The sequence below is a fragment of the Nannospalax galili genome, unplaced genomic scaffold, assembly GCF_000622305.1.
Source record: "Nannospalax galili isolate Female #2095 unplaced genomic scaffold, S.galili_v1.0 scaffold186, whole genome shotgun sequence".
Taxonomy (NCBI): Eukaryota; Metazoa; Chordata; class Mammalia; order Rodentia; family Spalacidae; genus Nannospalax; species Nannospalax galili.
Genome location: NW_008358774.1, coordinates 7,068,444 through 7,077,476, shown reverse-complemented (window position 1 = coordinate 7,077,476; position 9,033 = coordinate 7,068,444).

Sequence of the window (9,033 nt, the reverse complement as noted above, 5' to 3'; positions counted from 1 at the left end):
GGAAGGAAGGGAGGGAGGGAGGGAGGGAGGGAGGAAGGAAGGAAGGAAGGAAGGAAGGAAGGAAGGAAGGAAGGAAGGAAGGAAGGAAAAGCAAGAATTAACTAATTCACTGCTGTAATCCAGGTCCAGGGACTAGACTATCCCTGTTCCCCAAACTGCATTCTCCAAGAAGCTATAGAATGCATCAGAAATCCCTGTGCGCCCGATCTTAGAAGCTAGCAGAAGTGCCCCAAAGAGATAAAGAAAATAATTTCCCAGATTGTATCTACCAGATACATCTAACTGATACCTAGAGCCCTATACAAGGAATTCTGGGAAATGTAGCTTTGTCTCCTCTCCAGTGGGATGGAACATGGAATGGAGGTGGTGAGGACCACTCTGCTGTATCTGCCACACTGGTGAATGTTTGGGTTAATAGATTGTTTGGTGTAGGGTCTGGAGTTGGGGGTCATGATGGATCAAAGCTTACGGAAGCAAGTTACAACAGCTGAGGGGGAAAGAGACATGAGACATATGAGAATGTAGGACTAGGGAGATGCCTCCTTGGGTAAAGCATTTGCTGCACAAGTATAAGGACTAGAATTTGGATCCTCGGTAGATGCCAGGTGGGTGTGGTGGCTCTCCTGTTTATCCAGCACTCCAAAGGGAAGGCAGAGATGGGATCTGGGATCCCTGGAGCAAGCTTACTAGCCCGTATTGGTAAGGTCTGGGGTCAGTGAGGGACCCTGCCTCAATGAATAAGGTGGAGAGTCATTGAGGAAGACTCCTGATATCAACCTCAGACCTATACACACACACACACACACACACACACACTTGCACACATGTGTATCCATACACATTTGAGCATGCATACTCACATGTATGCACAGCACGCACATGTACACATGCAAAAAAAAAAGCAAAGAAAACGAGAAGGTGAGCATAGCGACAGCAGGAGAAAGCAGAACTCTGTGGTACCATGAACATGGTCTAGGTTTGGGGTTTCTGTAAGGCCAGACGTATTTTCTACCTGCGCTTTCATATTTGGAGTGGGCTGGTGAGTAGCATATTCTTTTCTTTCCTCCTCATTCCCTATCATCCCCATTTTTCAGGGGCTCTGTTCTTTTCTGGCCACTTTTCTTCTGGGGTGGACCAAGCATCTCCTCTCTGCTTCCAGGACCACATTGCCAACAAGAGTTCCGCAGAAAGTTCTGTTCTAATGCACTGCTCTGTTTCCCTTATTAATAGTCTCTAAGTACTGACTCAAGGTCATGACCACCTTGTTCACATTCTTCCTGAAATCTTGAGTAGCTCACCAAATATTTGTTGGAAGATATCCAGGAGAGCATGATGAAAGAGGGAAGAAGGTGCACACGACGCAGCTCCAGCTTGGCCTTTGTGTTGATTCATTGCCAGATGGTATGAGAGTAGATTCTGGAACCAGTCTTGGTTTTCATAATGGCCATACCATTGGTAGCTCTGGAATCTTTTGGTGTCTAAGATTCTTCATTTCTAAAATGCGATAGTAATGATATCCATCCGTCTCATAGGGTTCATGTGAGGATTAAGTGCATTAACACACAAACAGGATTTAAGCCAATATTTGATCATTATGATCATCAGTAAATGATAGCTGGGTTTACTGCCAATGAAACGCCACAAAAGCAGAAAGTGATACTGAAAACCAACCAATACAAAGGTAAGGTAATATAAATTCTAATGGTATGTCTTTGTTTTGGGAGTTTGAGGAAATCAAATGATCCCATCCCCCTAGGGTCAGGTAACTCATCTCCAACAAAAGAAGGCAAACGGCTACCTTGTATAAAGTGGCTAAACGCTTGATCAGAGCCAAACTCCCTTATTTTGGCACCATTCCCATAATGCTCTTCTGAGAAACTGCAAGCTAATTTGCTGGGCTTGCCAATGAATCTATACCATCCCTTAGCCAAGGGGTAGGCTTACAACTGCCTGCCAGTAAACTGCCAGCCAACGGGTATGCTTGCAACAGCCTGCAGTGATAAATGGTGATTCTAGCCTAGAATGTAGGGCTGAGCACAAGATGACTGGAACTTCTGATCTTGTCTCTTGTAGATCTTACATGTTCCTCACTTATAGTAGCCTTGGAGCCATTGAAACTTTGGATCCTACCTCCTATTTCCCTGCTAACGTTAGAAAGATAAGCATCAGCTTCATCATTCCTTAAAGCCTGATCAAGAGAATAGAATACTTCTGGCCCTGAGTGGAGGCATGATCTTCTGATCTGTTCCACAGATTAGGACATTACATGCTTTGTTTTTTCCCTTAATAGTTACTCTAGCTAGGCCTGTCAATTACCTGGCCAAGAGACTACCTCTCAGGAGGACGATTCACCTAAAGCCATACTAAAGAAATGGGAGGAATAATTATCCACTTAATGAGATGATGTACTTACCCTTCCAGAGACCCCGCCCCTGTATAGTCACAAAGCCCACCAGCATTTAGTTCTGCGAAGCCTGCCTGTTTTCTAAGTTACACAGAAAAGTTTTTCATCTTTTCTGTCTTTCTTTTGGATACTGGGCAGTCTATGCATGTTTTCTCTGTGCTCGTTGGGCTCTCTCACTCCTAGGAACCTTCCTCCTTTGCTGCCATGTGGCCACTTGCTGGTGTGCAATGCTAAAAAGACTCACCTAAATCACTCAGCATGACTCTCTCTTCCTCTCCCCCATCTCCTTCCTCCAAACAGCTGCTGAGATTTACAACTTGCCTGCCATTTTGATTTTTTTTTCTCAAATTCTAATCAAATTGTCTTCAAGCTTCCTACTGAGATTGTTCTTAAATTGCTTTCTTAATAAGGTGAAGAGCCCAAAAGGGAATCCCAGATTCCCTGGTAACATGCAACAGCCGACAGGGGCTCCCTAAAGCTTCTGGTAGCACTTTAAAATGTTAATAGGTATTCCTAGCAACTGAAAGAAAACGGGAAAAAAAAAGAGGGGGTGGGCTAAAGCTTAGTGGCTGAACTCAGAAAAGATGGTCTTCTGGTGCCTGTCCACTGATTCTTCTTAACTGTGAGGGCTCTCCATAGACTTTGGTCTTCCTGTTTCCCCTTCTACCAACAATTCCCTAAGCCACTGTAAGGCCACAAATATTTTTGAAATGTTAACCAAAGTGAAAATATTTTCTAACATATACATTCTTTCAAAAGATTTTAGTTAACATGGGGCTGGAGAGATGGCTCAGCAGTTAAGAACAGTGATTGTTCTTGCAGAAGACCCAGGTTCAAATCCCAGCACTCACATGGCAGCTAACAACTGTCCATAACTCCAGTCCCAGGGGATCTGACAGCCTCTTCTGACCTCCGAGGGCATTGCACGACATGGGTGCACTTACCTACATGCAGGCAATACACCCATACACATAAAATAAAAAATAAAGAAATAAAAAATTAAAAAAAAAAGATTTTAGTTAACAGGACCGGAGAGATGGCTCAACAGTTAAGAGCATGGCCTCCTCTTGCAGAACACCCGATTTGAATCCCAGCACCTACATGGCAGCTAACACCCATCTGTAACTCTAGTTCCAGGGGTTACGACACTGTCTTCTGGCCTCTGTGGGCATTGCATGACTCAGTTGCACTTACATACGTGCAGGAATAGCACTCAGACACATAAAATAATTCTTTAAAAAGACTTTAGTTAAGATAAAATCACATAAAGTATTGAAAGTCATCTTAAGTATTAGGAAGGTAGGATATAAACATAATCGGTTCCACAGGTAACAGCAATAGCCACTGACTGTAGAAGAGAATTGAGTGGCTGCTTCATCTATTTATCTATTTGTCCATTCAGACTCTACTGTCTCTTGCTAATCAAGGTTGGAGGCCGCATAGGACAGTAGTGTGGCAATTGATACAGCGTTGATAAACCAGAAAGGTCCAGGGATCTCCAGCCTTTACAATAGTGTGACCTGACTCAACATTCCAGAAAGCTGGAAGCCCTGAACTCCCAGGTGAAACTTTGGAAGCTGGCCTTCCTTCCTAGGCCTGGTGACATATAGCCAGAAGGGGAAGTGGCAGGTAGAAAGGATTGGGTAAACACATATTTTCAAACTCCATCTTTAGACAGTCTACCCCCATGAAGTGGCACTGGTCAAAGTGCTAATCCTGTCCCCGCTGGCAAATAGAGCAGATACCTTTAAGGATGAGATAATCAACTTCAGAATAAAGGTAGGAATGGGGATACTAGCTCTTATCTTGCTTGACGATCATCAGACTTCTACAGATCTTGCATGTCTCTCAAGATGCTAGTGGATAGTCCTCGCAACTCCAAGTGGGGGAGGGTGGCAGTGGCTAGGGATATAGCTCGGTGACAGAGGACTTGCCTAGCATGGGTGAGGTCCTACCATAGTGCTGCACACACACAAATAGAATAACAACAACAATACCAATATGGGGATCTCAATTATCATCCAAAAATGACTGAGGAATTCCAAAAGACATTTTATATCAAAGAAATTTTGTGAAATATGTGTGCAAACACACTTTAAATTTTGAATCCTTAATTCTCCCCTGACCCCAAGGCCTATAACTTTTAGCAGTACACAGTTGGGAAAATCTGCTTAAAGAAAATGTTTGAGTAGAGTGGCTTAGCTCACAAGGCCATGAACCTGAATTTTTCTCTTCTCTGCTGCCCCCTTTTGATATGTTGAGGGAAGGACAGGTTTCCAGGTGCAGGGACAGAGAAAGTACCTTGCTGCTAGAGGCTGCAGATGAAGCCAGGGAGCCACTGGAATTCTAGAAGCTGCCTTTCTCTACAGTTTCTGCAGCTCCTGTTAGCTACATGTTTGTGCTATCTCTATACCCATCCAGGTGTCTTTGAACCCTAAAGAAAAGGGAATGTGGACATTCATTTAGAAGCTCATCCATCCAGTGTCGTGACCACTTGTCATGTGCCTGGCACAAAGCAAGGTGACAGACAAGGGATGAGACATGGAACAACCAGGAACATCCCCAAGTGATCTATCTGCCTTCAATGCACCTGTGCCCCACCTTCTGTAGATTCTAATATCCTCCTTTGTAAAGGGGAATTACAGATCTTCGATATGGATTTCTTTATTTTACCAAGACATGTCTAACAACCATCTCTCTGCAGCTTTCCAGATCCCAAGCAGGACTTAGGAAAGACACATTGCTCCTTTAGTCTTATGTGGCCTTTTTATATTAATATAATTTTCACTGTTTCCAGAATTTCTTTTTTATTTTATTTAAATTATTATTATTATTATTAGTAGTAGTAGTAGTAGTAGTAGTAGTAGTAGTAGTAGTTAAAATGGACCTTTGAAAAATAATTTTCTTTCCTGCAGAAAGTCAATTAAAAGTGTTTATTATTATTATTATTATTATTAGTAGTAGTAGTAGTAGTAGTAGTAGTAGTAGTTTTGTACTGAAAATTGAGGCAGAATCTGGGTCATAGAACATACTATTTGAAGCTACCCTGGAATGGGAAGATATTCAAGCTATAAGAAATTTTATTGGAAATCTTGAGAGCTAAATATATTGACTCCTATGCTAGCTCCCAAGAAATGGAAGACTTTAAAATTTCTACAGAAAACATAGGTTCGTTACATATTTTTAGTGCTTTCCATTCCTCTACTGGCTACCTTGAACTTCACAGCAAATTCTAAGTGGCATTAGATTATCTAGAGTTTTACACCATGAAATGGCTGGGACACTTTGTCCCATCAGTTATTACTTTATTGTGTTTACTGTAGACTGTAAGCCACATGACAGAAGGATGAAATAAATCTTTTATTTTCCAAGGCAAACAGAAAGACACCAGTGTCTCACAGTCTGCTCTCAGACCCTGTTGATCTGGGGCCTTGAGAGCGCAGAGGTAGAAATGAACCTTCAAAATCTTTTGGAGCTCCTATATATGGCTTATTGGCTGGACAGAAGCAGTTTCTTTCTTTCTTTCTTTCTTTCTTTCTTTCTTTCTTTCTTTCTTTCTTTTTCTTTCTGAACTTCTGCATGACATCCAGCATCTGTTATCTGCTTTCTGCAAAAGGTAGAAGTAGGCCCAACTATTATGATCACCAGGGATAGTCCTTTCCCCCAAACCCCACCCTCAGCAACCAGAATTTGATCTCCCCAGAATTTTACCTTTATCACAATTTGTCTTAGTCTTTCCATAACTCACAATATTCTAGCACCTCTAAATTTTTTTAAAAATTATGCGTATATAAGTGTTGGTGCCTGTGGACACCAAAGGTATCTGATCCCTGTGCCCTTAATTGCTGAACCATTTCTCCAGTCCCTGTTCTAGCACTTTTTTATAAATAACAAATAGGTCTCGTGCAAACTGCACTTTTCTTAAAATGATCATTTATCCTTTAATTAAGTACCAGAGGAAGGAAGAAGGGTGGAGAAGAGGAGGAGAAAAGGAGGAAGAGGAAAAGGAAAAGGAGGAGGAGAAGGAGAAAGAGGAGGAGGAGGAAGAGGAGGAGGAGGAGAAGAGGAGGACGCAGAGGGTCAAAGATGAACATATCTAAGAAACCTAACATTGACAAGCATACTAACTTAAACAATGAACATCCTTCAGAGGAGAGCAGCATTCAGATGCCTTTCTAAGTTCCAGAAGACAATTTCTAGAAATTTCCATTTCTCTGAAGTGTGCTATTCCTAACCTAACAGGGCTAAGATTCAGGAGAGAGACTTTATTTCTCGTGCACAATCATGGTTGAATAACTCATCTGTGCTCAGTTCTTCTCTAAGCTTTATAAAGATATCACTAAGAATTATAAGCTGTAATGAATGTGACCCCAGCATTCATAGTGCCCCTTTTGACAAGTAGAGAAACTGAGGCCCTCTTTGGTTAAGTAATTAGCCATATGGTGACCTACTCAGCAGCTTTCATTTTATAAAGGAAACCTGCAACTATTCATAGTAGAATCATTAACAACTTGGTTATTATTATCAGGTACCTTGATATTTTTTTTTTCCTGAGACAGTCACATGTAGCCCAGGTTGGTGTCAAACTTGCTATGTAGATGAGGAAAATGACCTTGAACTACTGATCTTCCTGCCTCCACCTCCTAAGTACTGGGATGACTAAGTGCTAAGTCCTTTGATTTTTAGTTATGTAAAAACTTGAAGGGTAAATCAGTTCTGTAGCTGAACCTCAAATGCTGCCGTTCCCCAGGACCTGCAAGCACAAGTCTCTCTCAATCTCCCTCCAATACAGTGACAAGGAAGCAGCCTGTCATCATCAGGATGAAGATGAACCTCAGGCACTAGCAAGTATGATTCTTCTCTCCCATCCTTGCAAGTGTGTCACTGCCGCTTTCCTCTCTACATGATGAAATATTTAAATGCCATGGGAGGCGATTAAAAATATGGGTGTGGGTTTGATTCACAGCACCCACGTGGCGGCTATGAACTGTCCTTAACTCCAGTTCCAGGGGAATCTGAAACCCTCTTCTGACCTCCACAGCATTGCACAACATGGGTGCACTCACATATATTCAAGCAAAACACTCATACACATAAATAAAAATAATAAATAAAATATTTTTAAAAATATGGGACGTGTTCAAATTAGCCATGGCATCAGGAAATTCAATAATGAGTAATTTGGGAGTAACTACTTCAAGAGAAATTTGTCTTGGTCAGCATCCTAATCTTCATTATGTTTTTCTGAGCCTAGCTCACCTATGTTAGGAATCAGAGTGAGTATTTTCTAGATCATTCTGGAAACGAGATTGTCACAATCTGATGTCGAGTAGAAAAATCAGTGTGTGATGTGACACCGGCTTCACTCCTTCACTCCGTTGCATCTAGATGGTGACCTGCACACAGTTTTTATTTTCTTTTTTAAATATATTTTTATTTATTATTTTTTGTATACGAGTGTATTACCTGCATGTGTGTAAGTGCACCCATGTCATACAATGCCCACGGAGGTGAGAAGGGTATCAGATCACCTAGAACTAGAGTTATGGACTGTTGTTAACCATCATGTGGGTGCTGGGAATCAAACCTGGGTCCTCTGCAAGAACAGTCAGTGCTCTTAACCACTGAGCCATCTCTCCAGCCCCATAATTTTTTCTTATAAACACTATACAACAATTTGAAAAAAGTTTATTATTTTTTCAGGCATTTTAAAAACTGATATCTTAAAAATTTAAGGAACATTTAAAAGTTTTTACATTTATTTAGTGTGTGTGTATGTGTGTGTGTGTGTGTGTGTGTGTGTGTGTGTGTGTACAGGCAAGTACTTGTGCCAGGGCACACATGTGGAAGTCAGAGAACAATTTGTGGGAATCCATTCTCTTCTTCTATCATTTGATTCTGGAGATCAAATTCAGGTGGTCAGGCTTGGTGGCAAGTGCCTTTACCTGCTATGTCATCTTGACAGCCCCCTAGAACTTTTTTTTATTATAAATTAGATAACATAAAGTCTGAGGTTTTTCCTTCAGGGCATTACATAATGTATATATTATTTAAACATGCTAATTAAAATAAGAACTGTAGGGGCTGGAGAGATGGCTCAGTGGTTAAGAACACTCATTGTTCTTCAAAATGTCCTTGGGACCGTTAGCAACATACTCTGTTCCAAAGGCCAAAAATGTCAAAAGTATTTGGGAGCTTGTATCTAATCCTTAAAGGATTTTAGGGTTACCTCTTCAGAGGGGGGAATGTTAGAGTACCCAAAAGCCCCATAAAAATAAATAAATGAAAGAAGAAAAAGAAAAAAGTGATGGGGAGATATGGGAGGTGTTGGAAGGGAGGGAGTGGGCATGGATTTGATCAAAACACCTTATATGCATGTATGAAATTCTCAATAAAGTTTTTGTAAAAATTGAAAAAAAGCCCAAAACACTGACTGTTCTTGCAGAAGACCCTGGCTCAAATCCCAGCACCCACATGGCAGATAACAACTGTCTGTAACTCCAGTTCCAGGGAATCTGATAGCCTCTTCTGTCCTCCGCAGGCATTGTACAACGCGTGCGCACTTGTCTACATCCAGGTATAACATTCATACACATAAAATAAAAATAAAAATTTAGAAAAAGAACTGT